General features: G+C 45.0%; 1 long non-coding RNA gene across 13 annotated transcripts in view; it reads right to left on the bottom strand.

The window, feature by feature from the left end:
* LOC311441553 overlaps positions 1-10,506 on the bottom strand; it is a 76,935-nt gene that overhangs the window by 53,954 nt on the left and 12,475 nt on the right. For 6 of the 13 annotated variants that reach the window (XR_014696034.1, XR_014696035.1, XR_014696036.1 and 3 more), the window contains exons 6-7: positions 2,514-2,772; positions 1,201-1,289 (exon numbers count right to left, since the gene is read on the bottom strand). The exons of 6 other annotated variants lie outside the window; for them this stretch is intronic. This is a non-coding gene — a long non-coding RNA (uncharacterized lncRNA). The remainder of the gene's footprint in view (positions 1-1,200; positions 1,290-2,513; positions 2,773-10,506) is intronic. One more of the 13 variants, XR_014696040.1, reaches the window with a different exon arrangement.

Below are 10,506 nucleotides of genomic sequence, written 5' to 3'. Positions count from 1 at the left end.
GCCTCTCAGTGCTGCTAATGCTATGGCACTGGTTGCCAATAGCTCTACAACTATAGCTATGTGTCAAAAGCACAGCATAAGACTGAGGAAATGCACTAACTTCCTAAAAACAACCATGCAGCAGCAACTGTGACGTATCACACAAAGTTAGGATAACTGACACGAGGACAATGAAGCAGTATGCTCTTCTTCTGCCTATTTTTCACTAAGTACTTGTAAAAGATAATTTTATTATCTTAAAAGGATTAAGTCTGCAGATCCACAGAGGAAAGGTATGCAGGGACTCCTGATTTGCCAGGGCTAGAGACAGCGCTCGCTCATGCCAGTGCCCAGTCAAGGGTAGAGACCCAGCACATGCAGGCAAGGAGAGACTTCCATTTACAGAAAGAAATCAATTTAATTTTCTCCGTGAATGAAACAGAGGTCTGTTTATGAAAATTATCTGTAAGAACAGGGAGTGATGGGACCCATCATGTACCACTACACTGCTCAACAAACTCAGTCTGCTTAACGCCATGCACTGCAGAAAACTCAAAGAACAGAACATGGAAATTAGATTGGGCTACTGCCCTTTTTACCACCACCAGTGCCACTTCGTTGGCCAGAAGTGATTTTATATATAACTCCATTTGTATAAATTTTGCTTGTTATATTTGTAAATGAGAGCAGCCTGTCAAAGCATACTTTAAATTTCTGAAGGAAGAGAAAGAAGGAAGAGCACCCAGCTGTGCTGGTTTTACAGGGCTACTACAATTGTCAAATATTCTAGCACAAGAAGAACAGATCTTTTCAGTAAGAAGGTGTCACTTTCATTTCACTGTGTTTCAAGATGAATTTATGTTTCAATAATATATTTAAATTATTTCCTTGACCTCTAGCTAATATTACGCTTCTTTTGAAATCAGAATTTTGCATATAGGCTCCTCTAAGAAATTTACTGTTAGTTCAGGAGAATCTCCAGTTAGTTGTATTTTTATACTAGGGACAACAGCAATCAAGAACACAAAAATCACAACTTGAGACAGCACGGAACACTTTTGATGATGAATAAAACTGAAAAACATTTGACAGTTTAAAAACAACAACAAAAGCCTTCCTGACTAAACACACAAGTTCACAATTTCTATCTTCAGACTGCACAACAGAAGAGATTTCTTCTCTCTCACCGTTATTTCTAATACACAGAAAACTGATAAGAACCTGAATATGATCCATATATCCATATGATCCACATACCCAGTTCTTCTCCCAGGGACTCAGTTTTACTGTAAGGTTACAGAAGCATTGTCCTAGTGGAAGAGAAAAAAAAAGTGCTAATCAAAAACACCCATTAAAAATGCCTTTAAAAATGACATTTTAAGTTCTGCTCTCTTTTGTGAATTGAGCAGAAGCTGACACAATTAATCTTAAAAAGCTTCTTTCAGAACGCCCAGGTGAGAATATTCACAAAAAACAATTTTATTTTCATCCAGTCAAGTGCCCGATGGATGCACTCACAAATAGTAGGCAGAAGTAACCAAGGTATTAACTATGGTGATTTCTCATACAATGCAGGTTAAAAATGAAAAATAGACCTTACAACCCCCAATACCCAGTAATTTGAAATGAATTTTGAAAGGTATCATATTTAAATTACCAAACTCATCATAGGACAGGTTATTGGAATTTACTCCTGATATAAAGCTCACTAGTGAAGAGAACATACTCCCTGGCAAACTAACCAAGCTATCCAAATGGGAAATTGTATCAGCCAAAATAAATTCATAAACCAATAAAACAAAACAAACAAAACCCTCCAAATTCATTTAACCCAATAAATTTGTGGTTTCACCTGCCATCCACTGGATCCCATTACACTGTCTTCTACACCCTATCCAATTTGCTACATACTCTCATAAAACTCAAGTATCATACCCACTTGGACTTCACAAGGCCTTCTCAACCACCCACGGTTGACATTTACCCTCTGAACTGCAGTGTTGTGTGACAGACACGTGGGCAGGGTGGTATTTACCTCCTACATGGTACCTCTGCTACCTATCGTGATTCTGGAATCCCAAGAAAGGTTTGATTTGGTGAGGCTAATGCCAGGATTGTCTCCCTCAACAAGCAAACTGGTCAAGCAGACAAAGGCATCCCATTTAGATTTGTTCAGCAATTCTCTAGTAAACTATTTTTAAATTTATTTCATATGGATTAGCATACTTACTTGGAAGCAGAATATCATAAAAGAATAAAACACCTACTGTAACGAAGCCTCTGCATGTCCAGTTAACGCACATACTTCCCACTGGCTAAACACATGACCCTTTTTTTCACTCTTTTTTTCAAAAATAATTATTATTTCCCTCCCATCTCCCAGTGACAGCAGCTCATCCAGTACAACTACCCTAAATGTTTTTCTACCAAGCCTCTTAATACCATAAAATAAAAGAGTTCACTGTACCAATGCTTTGCTTTCACCCCCTTTCATGCATGTGACTCTCAGACTGCTCTTACCCATCAGCTCTTACCTGTAGTTCAGGGGGACAGGAAAGAAAGTTCTCTCCTTTCTGTGTTTGCCAGCATCTCCTGCAGAGCCCATCCAATATGTCTCCTCCAGCAGCCCCTAGGCTCAGCACCCACCCTTTTGCAGCAGTGCTCCTCTTGGGCCTGGGAACCCCTCCAGCAGCATCTCCAGCTGGGCCAAACCCCACAGGTGGTCACAACACAGGGTAGGACTCGCTGCCCTTTAGGGTATCTTCATCACTGTCAGGTTACTCCACCAACTTCCTATAATTACCATTTGCTCAATGGTGAATGTGACTTCCAAGCTGTGTTTGGTCGACTCATACAGCAATTGAAAAACCATAAAGCATCAAAGTAGAAGGAAAAGGGGAAGAGGGGGAAGAGGGAGAGGAAGGGACACCTGGTTTTCCCCAGACTTTTCCTGTTCCTTTGCCTGGTGGATTATGTTATCTTAAATTTCCCAGGCCTACTTGAGAGCCAAACTTTAGATCAGTGCCACTTCACTAACTTTTAATGTTATAAAAGTATATATAATATTGGACATTTTTAAAAAAAAGTATTATTGCCCTGAAAGTTCCTTTGAAATTACACGCGTAAACAATTTTTAACAACAACAAATTTTGCTGTGAATTCTGCTGGTTTAATAGAAAGTGTAAGACCTATCAGGAAAAAAATATATTTTTACAGCCTTCAAAAAGCTGCCTGCACGATACCATAATTTGCAAGCTGGAAGGCACCTGAGGGAGGATCCCAGCCTACAGCAAAGCACGGACAGTCTCCTGCCTCCTAGCGAGAGGCGGCGGTGGGCACGCACCCTACAGGGGTAGTCCAGCAATGTTTCATTCAGATAAGATATGTTTAAAAAACAAAACCAAAAAAAAAAACCAACACCATAAACCAGGAGAGTTTTTTCTATGTGAGAACAGTCAGCCACCATTCTTCTCACAAATAAAATCTAATATTCTTAAATGATGTCACTCTAGCAGTCCATCCCACCAAGTAACTTGAAGCATTCAGAAGTCTGCAAAGCGAGACGCCATCCCCCTGCCTAAAGCAGCCTGCAGATCACAAAATGATGTTGAAACTGGTTTGAAGACTGAAACTGATCTTCAGACAGATAGCATTCCTCAACCTCATTTTTTTGTATGCTGCTCTTCTAAGTGATACTTCATTTGGGCTCCTGCACCACAACTTAACCTGCCCCAAACACATGCAACACCACAACTTGGCCTGTCCAAAATGCACGCAGAGGAGAAAAGAGAAACAGAAGCTACAGTGTTCTCAAAGGTACCTGGACTTTTGCCTCTCCCAACAAGATTGTTTTGAATGTTCCCCCCTCCCCCCTGCCCCTTGCCTCACTTTCAGAACATTTTCCACTTTAGACAAATTCCTTCCTACGAGGCTTGGACACGCTCTCCATCCTCCCACCCAAATGTGAGGAGAGGAGCTGCAGAGATGTGCCTTTGAGGAGCCCGTGAGTCCGCAGGAGGAGACGTAGAGCAGAGAGCCCACCAGCCCCGAGTACAAACCTCTCGGCTCCCGAGGTGACTCTGGCAGTGCTGCAATGCCACAAGAGCCTGCAGGGCACCAGAGCCACAAATAGCTTGGGCACGATGGGACCTTGGCTGCTGAGCACCAAAAGGAACATCAATTTTCCAAGGGGAACTACCATTAAATACAAAGAGGCACAGAAACATGCTTGTCCTGAACAAATCAAAGAGAAATGTGCCTGCCTGTGTTATTCACACAATACTAAGGATGGGAAAGCTGGCTTGATTAAATATCAAATTAGTGTGCTTGCTAAGCATGCAGAGAAACACCGGGACAGGCCACATGCACGAGCTTTGCTCTGGCTGCACTCCCAGCACCACCAAAATGCAGAGCATGGGGACAGCAGCTCAAAGGCTCCGCAACTCGAAGGTGAAGCAGCTTCTTCTCAAACCCTCCAAGAAAGTGTCTCTGTCAGGGGAAGGAAAGCCTGGAGGAAGACGAAAAGAGGACGCTGCAACATGCAGTGGAAAGTGGCTATTGCAGTGGGCGAGCTGTGACTGCTGCCGTTTGCCAGGGGAGGGGCCTGCCTGCAGCCACCAGCACGGCGGGGACACCAAGAGGGGTGTGCAGGGGCCAGGGCTTCCTTCGGCTGCAGTGACTGCTTCTGAAAGCAGCTGGAGCTCGTTCTGCCGTGAAGATGTGTGAGAGGGCATTTCCTAAAGCTGGGAAATGTGACAGGCTGTGGAGAATATTAGGTAGGGAATCCTGTGCTGCTTCTAAACGTGCAACTGAAACAAGTTTCTGCCTGCAAGAGAGACAGCTGCAGCTAAAACCACTCCTAGGCACCGCATGCCACAAAATACCGCTGTGTGAGGAGCTTTTGCAGTTCTGTTACTTCAGTGTTAGCTGGAAAGCTCCAGAGAGATAAAACTTGTCCCCTCGGCAGGGACATTGCAAGTTTACACAATCTTCTATCTATCTTTTTAACATCTGGCCAACGTGTAGACTAGCAAGTGTCTATGGGGAAGCACACATCATCAGGCAAAAAATAGTTCCCCCGCTACAGCATCTTTCATCTGAGGAAGTCAGAATGTCTGAAGCCAAGTGACATTACCCTCAGCTGCACAGACTGCTCTCCGTTTTGCACCAGCACCATGGGAAGCTATGTGGTGGAGCAGACAGGCAGCAGCCGAGCAGCCCAGGCCCTGCGAGGTAACTCCATGCCCTGGAGGAGCACAACTCCATTGCCTTTGGCCCCAGCCGAAATTTTGCTTTCATGCATTTTGCTTTCAAATATCTATAAAATAAAATGAAATGCTGACAGTACTCACTGCATGACAGAGGAATTACCAGAGTCAAATTCATGCAGGATTTTAATTTATCAGTATTTTTAAATCACTGCCATCTCCTGCCTTGCCAGCAGGCCAGAGGTGCCACTGCTTTCCCCAACACCCATTCTTCCAGGGTTAGGACTTGCCTGCCCAGCAGTGAGTCCAGCTTCTGCAGTACCGTGCAGGCTGCACACAGCCAGGCTGGCAGTAAACCAGCACTGCAGTAAATTTGCTCCTGGACACCAGGATGCCATCTGTGTTGCCTGAGCTATGCTGTCTGACACTCTTCAAAGGAAAAAAAAAAAAGTCTTGGCACCTTCACCACCATGACCAGTTACCTTTATACACACTGCCTATATGGAAGGCTGTGGTGCTTACTCATTTATAACTTCAGTGGCTGCACCATGGGGAGGCAGGGCCCGTCCGCAGACCTTGCGGCAAGTCTCAAAGCTTGCCTGAGAAGCAGGTGTTTGGAAGCAACCACGTCCTGCTGTTCACTTCCTCCTCGCCCCAGCTCACCACTTCTGTAAGCCCTCTGCGAGCCCACGTTTCGGGCCCCAGCCCTGGACCCACCCGCAGCAGCTGTCTGAGAGCTCCCATCTGGGCTGCCCGATGCTGCCCCCGGGGCATCTTCCTGCTCCTGCCCCTGGCACCAACCTCGTGCCTGGAGGCACCGCCACAGGCAGGCTGCTGCTGCTGCTGGTCAGCCAGTAGGTCTGGGGGAGGTGTGGAAAATCAGCTGGGTTTTGCCTCCACTCAGTGAAGTACAACAGCCTCAAGGACACGCAGATTTCCATGCTAAAAAAAAAATAAATAAAAATAAATAAAAAGGAAAAATGGTCCTGCTCCTTTCTGCTCAGTTTCGAGGCCCTAGACTACTGCTTTTTTGTCATATTTTCTGAAACCTGGCAAACTGTGTGTGTGTGCAAGTGAGGGACATTGCTCCACAACTAAACTTCGTTCAGACCAAGGCTGCACTTACATTGTTCAGCGCATGGGTAAAACCCTGCTGCTGTTCTAGAAACTGCAAACAACCACACTGATGTACGTGATTGCCACATCAAGATCACAGACATGAAATTTTGAAAAAATGCGGCTTTGAAAAAAACACAAGATATTCCAGTTGAAGCTAGAAGAGAGAACAGAGAAAGGTTGTATGTTGTCCACTCATATGAGTCATATATAAAAAAATATCATATATTTTATCTTCCATATATGCTGAAATGAAACTAAGGTGTAATCTTGGCTTCCTGCAGCACTTCCAGGGTTCAGCATCACTTTTCAATTTCCTAGGGGTCCTCTGAGACTGTTCTGATCTGCATTTTACCACACTGTAAATACGCCCACGTCCCCAGAGCAAAGCAGCTGCTCCCACCCCAAGCAAAGCACCTGGCTGAAGTGCCAAGGAGCTGCTGAAGCTCCCCCAGCAGTCAATGAAGTGCTTCTGGCAGCTCCAGTGAGCAATTCACATTTTTAACATCTGGATTGACCTCAACAAGCAGCAGCCTCTCCTCCCCGAGGACAGAGGGCTGCTAGGACATCTGGGCTCTCGAACCACATAACGTAGCTACTCTGTTAGACACTTGCATAGCTGTATCCTGCCAATGGAACCATACAGCTGCTTATTAAGCATCTCTGCTGCCCCAATCAGCTCATTACTGAAAAAGGTGCAGCCAATAATTATGGCAGAAGCCATCAGAGCCCTGGTAAGGAGACCGTGAGCGACTGCCCTGATAAGGGTCAGCCTACACGTGGCCATTAGCATCGGCAGTCAAACACACTGTTGTCAGTATCTGCATTAAATCTACTAATTGCCTGCTGTTACTGGAGGAAGTGAAGGTTCTGTTGTTTTTCCTCAAACCTTTGGCTTGTTTATGGACAAATAACAGAACTTTACGCCACTGATAGTTTCCCCCTTGCTCACGTTTATGTTGCCTGAGGAATTTTGCTCAGCACTTCCTAGAATTGTGCAAATGCATGTGGAACACGTTATTTCTTTTGCGAGACCCTAACACCTCAGGTTATGCCTGCACCTCAAACCTCTTACAGAATACGGGCTTCTCTCTGCTCCTACAAAGGCAAATTGCTCCAGTCCCACAAAAGCAAGAGTCACTCCCTGTTCCTATGACAGTTGAGAAGAAATGCTGAAGCAGTGCAAAGCTCTGAAAATAACTGCTCTGATTTCTTCCAAATCTGTTTTCCATTTGCCACTGCACCTCATCTTCGTGAGCGTGCCCAGCATGTTGCAGTTCCCATAAAATCAGAGAAGTGCGCCTATCGCTGGCCCTCTGCTTCTGACTTTCTGAGCTAGATTGCATGGCAAAGCCAGGCACCTGCAACGTGACTGCCTTGAAACTGTAGGAGGTTAAGTATAGGCTAAAATGCCAAAAAAAAAAAAAAAAAAAACAAACTAACTATGGCAAGTGTGGTTTGTTGTGTTGCTGGTTTTTTTTTGCAACATAAAGCACTAAGCTCAGCAAACACAGAAAGGTTATTACATAAAGCAATTACATCTCCAAAACCTGTTTCTCTTCAGGGCTTTGTAGTAGAAACACAGACATCCTGAGAACTAAATCTTTTTTTTCTGAAAAGTAGACAGCATGGTTCATTTTGAGTCACAGACCTCACCAAATGAATCTCAATTGCATTTACCTGATTTACATAGCAAAACTTTCTGTTCTTTCTTCTTTTTTTTTTTTGACTTCCAGTGCTGGAAATTCAGCTTGGGGAATTCTGCTGGATCATTTCTTATTTTTACAGCCCCGTCCAAAAAAATCTGTGCTGGCTGAAGTGTGCAAAAGCGCATTTGATGTCTGCTTTCTGGGAAGACACGAGCATAGGCAGGGACCGCAGGCAGTGCCGCAGCCAGACGTCCCTGGCACGGATGCCGACGGCGTGAGAGAAGCAGCACACACTCCCTTTCAATGCACATGCTGAGAAGTGCCTGTCTGCGGCACCTTACACCACTACTCATTTAGAGCACAGCCAAAGGCTTCGCGTGTCACCACTCGCAGATTTCAGTCTAACTCAGTGGGAATTGCCCTTGTGTCTGCTTAATGCTGCAGGCGGGAGAAAAAGAAAAATGAAAAGCTCTGCTACTAAATAAAAATACTCCCATATCTCCTAACTGCCCACGTATTGGGTCTATCGTGTGAAATGTTCAGATTAATCTTCAGTTTAGGATTAGCCTATCACCACCCCTGGCCAGACTTCAGCAAACAAATAGGAGGAGATTTCTCCCCTGTGAGAAGCTGACACAATTTAACATACAATATTTTTGAGAGAGAACATACATCACACTCTGTCTCCAAGCACCCAGCAGGTAGGAAACAGCAAGGAGCCATTTCCTTACTTCCAGCCCTCTGTCAGATCTTCCCTCCAGCTTTTTGCCCCTGAAACACCCCCTGCTCATGCAGCCATGTTTAATTTTGTCTCCTGCTTTTAAGCTGTTGTCTCTGGACTTTCTGCTGCATTCTGCCTCCTATTTGATCCCTGTATTAATCAAGAGCTGTAACCAGGTAAATCCTTCATCCTGTTTGTATCCAATCCACCCACAGATGGAGACCCTTCTGAATCCCAACACCAGAAGTATTTTAAGAGGGATTAGAGTTCAGTGTGGCTGATACCATCCCAATCTCAGCCGATGCCAGAGTTCACACCCACAACAGGGACTCATCATCACTAGTCCAGCATGCAGGTCCCTGTTTTTCCAGTCATCACTAAAAAAGGAACAAAGTGCTCCCCCCATTCGTTCGGCTGGAAGATGGAGAGCATGCCCATGAACTTCAGTGAGGTCTGCAACTTCCCAAAGATCTGAGATACACTGGCAGCAGGCACTTGGGATTCAAAATAATTTCTGACTACTATCATTTCTAAAGTATTTTAAATATATATATTTTTAAAGAGTGTGTGTCTACAAGGTTGGGATTTTTTTCTTTATTACTTTAGCTAGAACTCAGAAACCAGGAGACTAGCCCAAGGATATAAGTACAGAATTCACCTACCAATATCAAAGCTTTCAATTTTTTCACCTCGCTGGACACAAATTTGCAGCTAAACTGTAGGCATCGGCTGCAGATAGGCAGGTCATTTCCTTTCTTGCAGGCTGTCAAGAGCAGTGGGGTGCACCCTGCTGCACCTGCACCACAGGAGCTGAGCCAACAGCCACAGGGAGCCAGGCTCAGCCCCGTTTGCGGAAGAGGTTTGGAGAAAAAGAGGAGGTTGCAGAGCCACTTGGTGCACTCTGGGCCATGATGCCTACATGAGCTGAGGTCCTTTTAAACATGTCTGCTTGCACATCAGTACAGATGATGTTGTCTGTGACTCAGTTCTGGGGCCAGAAGCCTCTTTAACAGCACACTACCAGGAATCAAGAGGCACTGAAAATTTTCAAAATGATTAAAATAAGTGACTCCTGCCATTTTCTGCCATGTGGTTGCAGACATGTTTAGCACAAGCACAGCCTGGAGAGCGGCACTGAGGCTGGGGCACTCGGCAGCTGGTCCCTAAAGGCCCAAGTGCACAACACGCCCTGCATCGGAAAGAGCTGATACACGCCTTCAAACCTAGCTCTCTGCTAAGATGAGTAACTCAAAAAACCAAACCAACCCAAACCAACAACAACAAAACCACCATATTATAAAATGATCTAAATAAAACATTGTTGGTTGCCCATCACCACAGGCAGGTGCGCTACCAATACACACAGGCAGAGCGATCCCAGCAGTCTCTCAACAAACACAGTTTCCTATGAGACAAATGCTGGCCTAGTTAGGCATTTAAACCAAAATTGATTGGATTTTCTTAAGTGGCTGTTCCATCTAGAGTACCAAATACATCACAGTCCTCCTCCAGTTTCTGAGGTAATGCCAATTACTACGTGTTTTAGTATTCTGCACAACATGTTTCTGTCCCAGTCCCAGCTAAAACACGGGCTCTGCTCCATTGTTCAGCCTTGCAGCTAAGATGTTGCTCCCTAACCTTACGTTTCAGTTCTCAAAACTGGCTTGTGACTCATTTGCTTAAACTGCATAATTCTTGTTAACAAACTATCCCACCTCGCCTGTCTCCTAGCTTCCACCTGAGGTAGGAAGCCAATCTGAGGCCAAGGTAAGGACTGCTGTCCCTCCAGCACCACCCTGAGCAGCCGTTCACCTCATCCCAGCACACGGGGTGC

This window comes from Aythya ferina, assembly GCF_964211825.1.
Source record: "Aythya ferina genome assembly, chromosome: 9".
NCBI classification, from domain to species: domain Eukaryota; kingdom Metazoa; phylum Chordata; class Aves; order Anseriformes; family Anatidae; genus Aythya; species Aythya ferina.
Note: the sequence above shows the minus strand (reverse complement) of the source record. Positions and strands in the feature narration are given on the sequence as shown.